This window comes from Triticum dicoccoides, chromosome 4B (assembly GCF_002162155.2).
Source record: "Triticum dicoccoides isolate Atlit2015 ecotype Zavitan chromosome 4B, WEW_v2.0, whole genome shotgun sequence".
NCBI lineage: Eukaryota > Viridiplantae > Streptophyta > Magnoliopsida > Poales > Poaceae > Triticum > Triticum dicoccoides.
In genome coordinates, this window is record NC_041387.1 from 437,968,681 (window position 1) to 437,979,746 (window position 11,066).

The following is an 11,066-nucleotide window of genomic DNA, read 5'->3' on the forward strand; positions in this document are numbered from 1 at the left end:
CCTCAGATCACGGACCCAGTCCATATCATTGCTACTTTCATCTTTCAACTTATTTTTCTCTAGGAACATATCAAAAATAAGGGAGCTATATCGCGAGCTATTGATCTACAACATAATTTGCAAATACTATCAGGACTAAGTTTATGATAAATTAAGTTCAATTAATCAAATTACTTAAGAACTCCCACTTAAATAGACATCCCTCAAGTCATCTAAGTGATACGTGATCCAAATCAACTAACCCATGTCCGATCATCACGTGAGATGGGGTAGTTATCAATGGTGAACATCTCTATGTTGATCATATCTACTATATGATTCATGTTCGATCTTTCGATCTCCAGTGTTCCGAGGCCATGTCTATACATGCTAGGCTCGTCAAGTTTAACCCGAGTATTCGGCATGTGCAAAACTATCTTGCACCCGTTGTATGTGAATGTAGAGTATATTGCTACCTCTTGAGCTTGCGTTGGTTTTCCCTTGAAGAGGAAAGGGTGATGCAACAAAGTAGCGTAAGTATTTCCCTCAGTTTGAGAACCAAGCTATCAATCCAGTAGGAGACGACGCACAAGTCACTGAATACCTGCACAAACAATCAAGAACTTGCAACCAACGCGATAAAGGGGTTGTCAATCCCTTCACGGTCACTCACAAAAGTGAGATCTAATAGAGATAGATAAACGGTAAAGTAAATATTTTTGGTATTTTTGGTTTATAGATTGGAAAGTAAAGATTGCAAAATAATAGATCGGAAACTAGCAAGATGTAAAAGAGATTCAATAATTGGAAAAGCGACCCGGGGGCCATAGGTTTCACTAGTGGCTTCTCTCGAGATAGCACATATTATGGTGGGTGAACAAATTACTGCTGAGCAATTGATAGATAAGCGCATAATTATGATGACATCTAAGGCAATGATCATGAACATAGGCATCACGTTCGTGTCAAGTAGACCGACTCCTGCCTTCATCTACTACTATTACTCCACACATCGACCGCTATCCAGCATGCATCTAGAGTATTAAGTTCATAAGAATGGAGTAATGCATTGAGCAAGATGACATGATGTAGAGGAATTAACTCAAGCAATATGATGAAAACCCCATCTTTTTATCCTCGATGGCAACAATACAATGCATGCCTTGCTGCCCCTACTGTCACTAGGAAAGGACACCACAAGATTGAACCCAAAGCTAAGCACTTCTCCCATTGCAAGAAAGATCAATCTAGTAGGCCAAACTAAACCGATAATTTGAAGAGACTTGCAAAGATATCAAACCATGCATATAAGAATTCAGAGAAGAACCAAATAATATTCATAGATAATCTTGTTCATAAATCCACAATTCATCGGATCTCGACAAACACACATTACATCGAATAGATCTTCAAGAACATCGAGGAGAACTTTCTATTGAGAATCAAAGAGAGAGAAGAAGTCATCTAGCTAATAACTATGAACCCGAAGGTCTGTGGTAAACTACTCACGCTTCATCGGAGAGGTAATGGTGTTGATGTAGAAGCCCTCCGTGATCAAATCCCCCTACGGCAGATCGCTGGAAAAGGCCCCAAGATGGGATCTCATGGGTACAGAAGGTTGCAGCGGTGGAAAAGTAGTTTCGTGGCTCCCCCTTATGTTTTTAGGGTTTAAGAGTATATATAGGCGAAGGAACTAGGTCAGGAGAGCTACGAGGGGCCCATGAGGGTGGGGGTGCGCCCTCCTGCCTCGTGGCCGCCTCGTTGCGTCTCCGACTTCATCTTCAATTCTTCTGGTTTGCTTTCGGTCCAAGAAAGATCATCGCGAAGGTTTCATTCCGTTTGGACTCTGTTTGGTATTCCTTTTCTGCAAAACTCTAAACTAGGCAAAAAAAATAGAAACTAGCATTGGGCCCTCGGTTAATAGGTTAGTCCCAAAAATAATATAAAATGGCATATAAAAGCCTATTAAACATCCAAAGCAGATAAAATAATAGCATGGAACAATAAAAAATTATAGATACGTTGGAGACGTATCAAGCATCCCCAGGCTTAATTCCTGCTCGTCCTCGAGTAGGTAAATGATAAAAACAGAATTTTTGATGTGGAATGCTACCTAACATATTTATTCATGTAATTTTCTTTATTTTGGCATGAATGTTCAGATTGAAAGATTCAAGATAAAAGTTTAATATTGACATAAAAACAATAATACTTCAAGAACACTAAGAAAGCAATCATGCCTCCTCAAAATAACATGGCCAAAGAAAGCTATCCCTACAAAATCATATAGTCTAGCTATGCTCTATCTTCATCACACAAAATATTTAAAGCATGCACAACCCTGATGACAAGCCAAGCAATCGTTTCATACTTTTGATGTTCTCAAACTTTTTCAATCTTCACGTAATACATGAGCGTGAGCCATGGACATAGCACTATAGGTGGAATAGAATGCTGGTTGTGGAGAAAACAAAAAGGAGAAGATAGTCTCACATCAACTAGGCATATCGACGGGCTATGGAGATGCCCATCAATAGATATCAATGTGAGTGAGTAGGGATTGCCATGCAACGGATGCACTAGAGCTATAAGTGTATGAAAGCTCAAAAAGAAACTAAGTGGGTGTGCATCCAACTTGCTTGCTCACGAAGACCTAGGGCACTTTGAGGAAGCCCATCATTGGAATATACAAGCCAAGTTCCATAATGAAAGTTTCCCACTAGTATATGAAAGTGATAACATAGGAGACTCTCTATCATGAAGATCATGGTGCTACTTTGAAGCACAAGTGTGGAAAAAGGATAGTAACATTGCCCCTTCTCTCTTTTTCTCTCATTTTTTTATTTGGGCCTTCTGTTTTTTATGGCCTCTTTTTTTTCGTCCGGAGTCTCATCCTGACTTGTGGGGGAATCATAGTCTCCATCATCCTTTCCTCACATGGGACAATGCTCTAATAATGAAGATCATCACACTTTTATTTACTTACAACTCAAGAATTACAACTCAATACTTAGAACAAAATATGACTCTATATGAATGCCTCCGGCGGTGTACCGAGATGTGCAATGAATCAAGAGTGACATGTATGAAAGAATTATGAAAGGTGGCTTTGCCACAAATACGATGTCAACTACATGATCATGCAAAGCAATATGACAATGATGTAGCGTGTCATAATAAATGGAACTGTGGAAAGTTGCATGGCAATATATCTCAGAATGGCTATGGAAATGCCATAATAGGTAGTTATGGTGGCTGTTTTGAGGAAGGTATATGGTGGGTCTATGGTATCGGCGAAAGTTGCGTGACACAAGAGAGGCTAGCAATGGTGGAAGGGTGAGAGTGCGTATAATCCATGGACTCAACATTAGTCATAAAGAACTCACATACTTATTGCAAAAATCTATTAGTTATCGAAACGAAGTACTACGCGCATTCTCCTAGGGGGATAGATTGGTAGGAAAAGACCATCGCTCGTCCCCGACCGCCACTTATAAGGAAGACAATAAATAAATAAATCATGCTCCAACTTCATCACATAACGGTTCACCAGTACGTGCATGCTACGGGAATCACAAACTTTAACACAAGTATCTCTCAAATTCAAAACTACTCTATTAGCATGACTCTAATATCACCATCTTCATATCTCAAAACAATCATAAAGAATCAAACTTCTCATAGTATGCAATGCACTTCATATGAAAGTTTTTATTATACCCATCTTGGATGCCCATCATATTAGGACTAATTTTATAACCTAACCCAATTACCATTCTATTCTAAGAGACTCTCAAGATAATATAAGTGAGGCATGAGAGTTCATAAATTTATATAAAATAAAACCACCGCCGTGCTCTAAAAAGATATAAGTGAAGCACTAGAGCAATATTGTCTAGCTCAAAAGATATAAGTGAAGCACATAGAGTATTCTAATAAATCACGATTCATGCGTGCCTATCCCAAAAGGTGTGTACAGCAAGGATGACTGTGGTAAACTAAAAATCAAAGACTCAAATCATACAAGATGCTCCAAGCAAAACACATATCATGTGATGAATAAAAATATAGCCTTAAGTAAAGCTACCGATAGACGAAGACAAAAGAGGGGATGCCTTCCGTGGCATCCCCAAGCTTAGGCTTTTGGTTGTACTTGAATTTTACTTTGGGGTGCCTTGGTCATCCCCAATCTTAGGCTCTTTCCACTCCTTATTCCAAAGTCCATCAAATCCTTACCCAAAACTTGAAAACTTCACAACACAAAACTTCAACAGAAAATCTCATGAGCTCCGTTAGTATAAGAAAATAAATCACCACTTTAAGGTACTGTTGTGAACTCATTCTTTATTTATATTGTTGTAAAACCTAATGTATTCCAACTTCTATATGGTTCATACCCCCCGATACTACTCATAGATTCATCAAAATAAGCAAACAACACGCGAAAAACAGAATCTGTCAAAAACAGAACAGTCTGTAGTAATCTGTAGCTTTCGAATAATTCTGTAACTCCAAAAAATATGAAATAAATTGGTGGACGTGAGGAATTTGTTTATTAATCTTATGCAAAAAGAATCAACCTAAAATCGCTCATCTATAAAAAATTACAGCTAATCTCGTGAGCGCAAAGTTTCTGTTTTTTACAGCAAGATCGCATTAACTTTCACCCAAGTCTTCCCAAAGGTTCTACTTGGCACAAACATTAATTAAAAAATAAAACCACATCTAACAAGAGGCTAGATGAATTATTTATTACTAAACAGGAGCAAAAGGTAAAGAACAAAAATAAAATTGGGTTGCCTCCTAACAAACGCTATTGTTTAACGCCCCTAGCTAGGCATAAAAACACGAATAGATCTAGGTATTGCCATCTTTGGTATGCAATCCATAAGTGACTCTCATAATAGATTCATAATCTAATTTAATTTTCTTCCTAGGAAAGTGTTCTATGCCTTTCCTTAACGGAAATTGGAATCTAATGTTTCCTTCTTTCATATCAATAATTGCACCAATCGTTCTAAGGAAATGCCTACCAAGAATAATAGGACATGTAGGATTGCAATCTAAATCAAGAACAATGAAATCTGCAGGCATATAATTCCTATTTTCAACAATAAGAACATCATTAATCCTTCCCATAGGTTTCTTAATGGTGGAATCCGCAAGATGCAACTTTAAAGAACAATCATCAAATTCACGGAAACCTAGCACATCACACAAAGTTTTTGGAATCATGGAAACACTAGCACCCAAATCACACAAAGCATAGCATTCATAATCTTTAATCTTAACCTAAATAGTAGGTTCCCACTCATAAGAAAGTTTTCTAGGAATAGAAACTTCTAGTTCAAGCTTTTCTTCAAAAGATTGCATCATAGCATCAACGATATGTTTAGTAAAAGCTTTGTTTTGATCATAAGCACGAGGAGAATTTAACACAGATTAAAACAAGGAAATACAATCTATTAAAGAGAAATTATCATAATTAAATTCCTTGAAATCCAAAATAGTGGGTTCATTGCTACTTAAAGTTTTGACCTCTTCAATCCCACTTTTATCAATTTTTGCATCTAGATCTAAAAACTCCGAATTATTGGGACACCTCCAGTCCCATCTTTATCAAGATTCATATTGGAAAACAAAGATTTAATATGAGTCACATCAATTACTTTTAGATCTTCATCATTATTATCATGAAATTAGAAGAACACGCTTTTATGAACCAATCTTTTTTAGCACGCATCTTAGCGGTTCTTTCTTTGCACTCATCAATGGAAATTCTCATGGCTTTGAGAGACTCATTGATATCAAGCTTAGGTGGAATAGATCTAAGTTTCAAAGAATCAACATCAAGAGAAATTATATCCACGTTCCTAGCCAATTCATCAATCTTAAGCAATTTTTCTTCAATCTAAGCATTGAAATTCTTTTGCAGACTCAAATTCTTTTAACACTATTCTCAAAATCAGAGGGCAACTTATTAAAATTTCCATAAGAGTTGTTGTAGGAATTACCATAATTATTATAGGAATTACTAGGAAACGGCCTAGGATTAAAATTGCCTCTATAAGCATTGTTACCAAAATTTTTCCTACCAACAAAATTCACATCAATAGATTCATTATTATTCTCAATCAAAGTGGACAAAGGCATATCATTAGGATCAGAAGAAACACCTTTATTAGCAAATTATTTCATAAGTTCATCCATCTTTCCACTCAAAACATTAATCTCTTCAATCGCATGAAATTTTTTACTAGTGGATCTTTCGATGTGCCATTGAGAATAATTAACCATAATATTATCTAGGAGCTTAGTAGCTTCTCCTAAAGTGATTTCCATAAAAGTGCCTCCCACGATCGAATCTAAAAGATTTCTAGAAGCAAAATTCAATTCGACATAATTTTTTTGTATAATCATCCACAAATTCAAACCATGTGTAGGGCAATTACATATCATTAATTTCAGCCTCTCCCAAGCTTGTGCAACATGCTCGTGATCAAGTTGCTTAAAATTCATAATACCATTCCTAAGGGAGATGATCTTAGCGGGAGGAAAATACTTAGCGATAAAAGCGTCTTTGCACTTATTCCATGAATCAATACTATTTTTAGGCAAAGATGAGAACCAAGTTTTAGCACGATCTCTAAGCGAAAAGGGAAATAGCTTCAATTTAACAATATCATTATCCACATCTTTCTTGTTTTGCATATCGCACAAATCAACGAAATTGTTTGGATGGGATGCGACATCTTCACTAGGAAGGCCAGAAAATTGATCTTTCATAACAAGATTCAACAAAGCGGCATTAATTTCACAAGATTCAACATTGGTAGTAGGAGCAATCGGAGTGCTAATAAAATCATTGTTGTTGGTGTTGGAAAAGTCACACAATTTAGTATTATCTTGAGCCATCGTGACAAGCAATCAATCGAACACACAAGCACACAAGAAGCAAGCGAAAAGAGATGAACGGAAGAGGGGCAAAGAAAAGGCAAAAGTTTTTGAAAATCATTTTTGAAGCGGGGGAGAGGAAAACGAGAGGCGGATGGCGAATAATCTAATGCAAGGGAGAAGAGTTTATGATGGGTACTTGGTATGGCTTGACTTGACATAGATCTCCCCGACAACGGCGTTAGAAATCCTTCTTGCTACCTCTTGAGCTTGCGTTGGTTTTCTCTTGAAGAGGAAAGGGTGATGCAGCAAAGTAGAGTAAGTATTTCCCTCAGTTTTGAGAACCAAGGTATCAATCCAGTAGGAGACGACACACAAGTCACCTAGTACCTGCATAAACAATCAAGAACCTTGCAACCAATGCGATAAAGGGGTTGTCAATCCCTTCACGGTCACTCGCAAAAGTGAGATCTAATAGAGATAGTAAAGTAAATATTTTTGGTATTTTTGTTGTATAGATTGGAAAGTAAAGATTGCAAAATAGTAAATGAGATTTAAAGAGATGCGATATAATGGAAAAAAGATAACGGAAAAGAGACCCGGGGACCATAGGTTTCACTAGTGTCTTCTCTCAAGATAGCATGTATTATGGTGGGTGAACAAATTACTGTCGAGCAATTGATAGAAAAGCGCATAATTATGAAGACATCTAAGGCAATGATCATGAACATAGGCATCACATCCGTGTCAAGTAGACCGAAACGATTCTGCATCTACTACTATTACTCCACACATCGACCACTATCCAGCATGCATCTAGAGTATTAAGTTCATAAGAACGGAGTAACGCATTAAGCAAGATGACATGATGTAGAGGGATAAACTCAAGCAATATGATATAAAACCCATCTTTTTATCCTCAATGTCAACAATACAATATGTTCCTTGTTGCCCCTACTATCACTAGGAAAGGACACCGTAAGATTGAACCCAAAGCTAAGCACTTCTCCCATGGCAAGAAAGATCAATCTAGTAGGCCAAACTAAACCGATAATTCGAAGAGACTTGCAAAGATATCAAATCATGCATATAAGAATTCAGAGTAGAACCAAATAATATTCATAGACAATCTTCTTCGTAAATCCACAATTCATCGGATCTCGACAAACACACCGCAAAAGAGTATTACAACGAATAGATCTCCAAGAACATCAAGGAGAACTTTGTATTGAGAATCAAAGAGAGAGAAGAAGCCATCTAGCTAATAACTATGGACCCGAAGGAGAACTTTGTATTGAGAATCAAAGAGAGAGAGATATTGCCATGATTCTCAATACAAAGTTCTCTTTGCTAATATTTTAGAATTTTTTATCTTTATTTAGGTTTTTCTTTCATGGCGAATTTATTTAAAAAAAACTTCCGGGCGAACTGGGTCGAAGCCCAGTCGGCCCGTTCTGCCGCCGCCTTTCGCGACGCACCGCCGGAGCCATGACCGCGCTGGACTCCCCGGACTCCGTGTCGCCGCCGCCGCCTGACTTGGGCTCCAAGTCGGAGCCACCCCGGGACCCCCCTCTTTATAAGGGCCAGCCCAGACCCTCTCTCGCCTCCTTACCTCGCCACCCGCCACCGCTGCAGCATCGAGCCGCCGCCACCCGCGCTCGCGCCGCCGCCTACCCGCGCCGTCGCCACCGCAGGAGCCGCTACTGCCATAGTCGAAGCCACCGTCGCTGATCCGATCTCGTCGGAGCCGCCGCCGGTTTTTCCGACGCGAACCGGTTCGAACCAGCCGGTTCGAACCGGTTTGTTTCTGTTTTTTTTTCGGTTTTTAGGGTTAGATCGGTCTTCGTTTTATTTTTAGTTATTTAGTAAAGTTCGCCCGTACGTTCGTTTTAACAAACGAGTTCGTTTGTTTCATTCTGTTAATGGACGTTCGCGCCGTAGTTTTTTCTTTTTTAGTTTTATTTTTCGGCCAGGGACCTATCCGCGAATAGTTTTCTCGCGATTTAGCCCCTAATCTTAAAATTAGCGTAACTTTTTGCTCATTTGTCCAAATTAGATGAAACCAACGCCTAAATCTTCATAACATTCTGTTCTTTCCAGTTAACCAACTTGAACATGATTTTGACACTGTAAATTTTTACTTTAGTTCAGATTAGTAAACGATCTTGTTTTGTTCGTATCTTGAGTTTCGTTTCTCCGTTTGAGTTGTTTCTTTTTGCAAATCGTAGCTAATCACATGTACCTACTGCTAAGATCTAATCCACATGATACTAATGCTGTTAGGCTTTGTTTTCTATTTAGTTTAGCCGTTTGCTTGTTTCGTGTTTGATTTGGATCTTTTCTTGTTTTTCTCGTTGTTTCGATTGAGTGATTGCTTATGTATGCTAATATTTGTCTGCGCTAGATCATCCGAAGTGCGAAGCTTGTTACTAAGAATCTCTAGAGTTTGCAGATTGTCAACAAGGCAAGTTACACTTTGATCATACTCTTCTATACCCAGTTTTTACTATGCATTAGTATTGCCCCTCAAATATTTGCATGAGTAGGATTGGGAACATGTGCTTTGGTTGTAGTACTTGAGGTAGGAACCTAATACCTTTTGATCACCCCGGTAATATACGTTATGCTTTATTATTGCTTAGCCATGCTTGTAGACGGGGATTGGATAGTGATTTACATGGAAGTTTTGAGAGTTATTAATCTTGGATAACATTAAGGTGGCAACTTTAACACACATCTGGGTGGATTGGTTGGGGCACCTGGGGAACCTAGTGTTGTCCATTAAGGGAAATCTCGGGGTATCCGTGTGATTTTTCCTTGGTTCTCCACACAGGCTCAAAGGGATCATATGATATTTCATGACTAGAAACTTCCGTGTGCAGCCACAAGCCATTATGGGCTCTGGCATAGTTGAGTAGTTGTATGATCTCTCGAAGAGGCGGACTAGCAGATGTAGAGGGAAAGTAGGTGTACCGGTCTGCCCGGAGTAGAGAGTTAATGCTTCAGAAAGACTATGTCTCGATCATCCGATCATGTATGCGGTCGAGACTTGTGGGGAAAAGTGCACAACCTCTGCAGAGTGTCTTAAACTAATCATGGTTAGCCGTGTCCTCGGTTATGGACATCTTGATTATCTGGAATTGGATATTATTGTTGATCTCATCACTCTTTAATTAAATGAATTAGGTTTAATGATGATATTTTTTAATTGGGATTTGAGTTGGGGAAACCTTCTCAATTATTGGAACAACTTGGGAGTAGTTTAAATAAATTTATTCCTCCGCCAGCCAAATATTGCATAGTTCTTTGCATTCATTGCTTTAAAGTGTAACTCTGCCAGCATATTCAATGTGTTGACCTACACAGCTGCAATGTCTCATGTTGCAGACTACTCAGACGACGAATAAGGTGCGATAGGTCATTGTCTTGCACTCAGCTATGTCGTTGGAGTTGATGGACTCATTTACCTTTGAAGCTTATGCAGTTATTTAGTTTAGATGGCCTTCAACCATGATATTTTTGTGTAATCATACTCTTTATGAGGACTCGGTGTAATAAGTGTGTGATTGAACTCTGTTATAATTCCTTGAGTACTGTGTGTGTCAGCATTACCAATCTAGGGATGACACTTAAGCACAGAGACTTCGATCCATTGGGATCGTGGTTGCTACAAGATGGTATCAGAGCACACGTTAACTGTAGGACGCGACCACTAGAATAAGCCATAGGAATTCTCTTCTCTGCTCATTTCTAATTCTCCTCTATTTCTACTCTATAGATGGCGGACCCCAGGAACAAGTTCACCCAGCCAGATGACGACACCTCTTTCAGACGACACTTGAAGGAAGTCACTAAGTACTTGAACATCGGACTACCAAGCTTCACTGGGATTTTCTCTACAATGGTACCGGAAGAGGAGCGCTGGAAGATCAAAGTCTGGGTACCTAGGAGGACATTTGCACCAACAACGGAGCCTATTGATTTGTACCTGGATGCACCAAGCTAGAGTTTAGGAAAGAGCATGGCAACCCATATCACTTTTGGACGCATATGTGAGGTGTACCACAAGGAGCTGGAAAACACTATCTACCAAATATGTGGCCGCCGAGACGAAGAATGGGAGATGATTCATACCAAGAGGGATGGATCAATTGCAGCTTACATTCAGGAGATGGGTGATCATATTCGTCGAC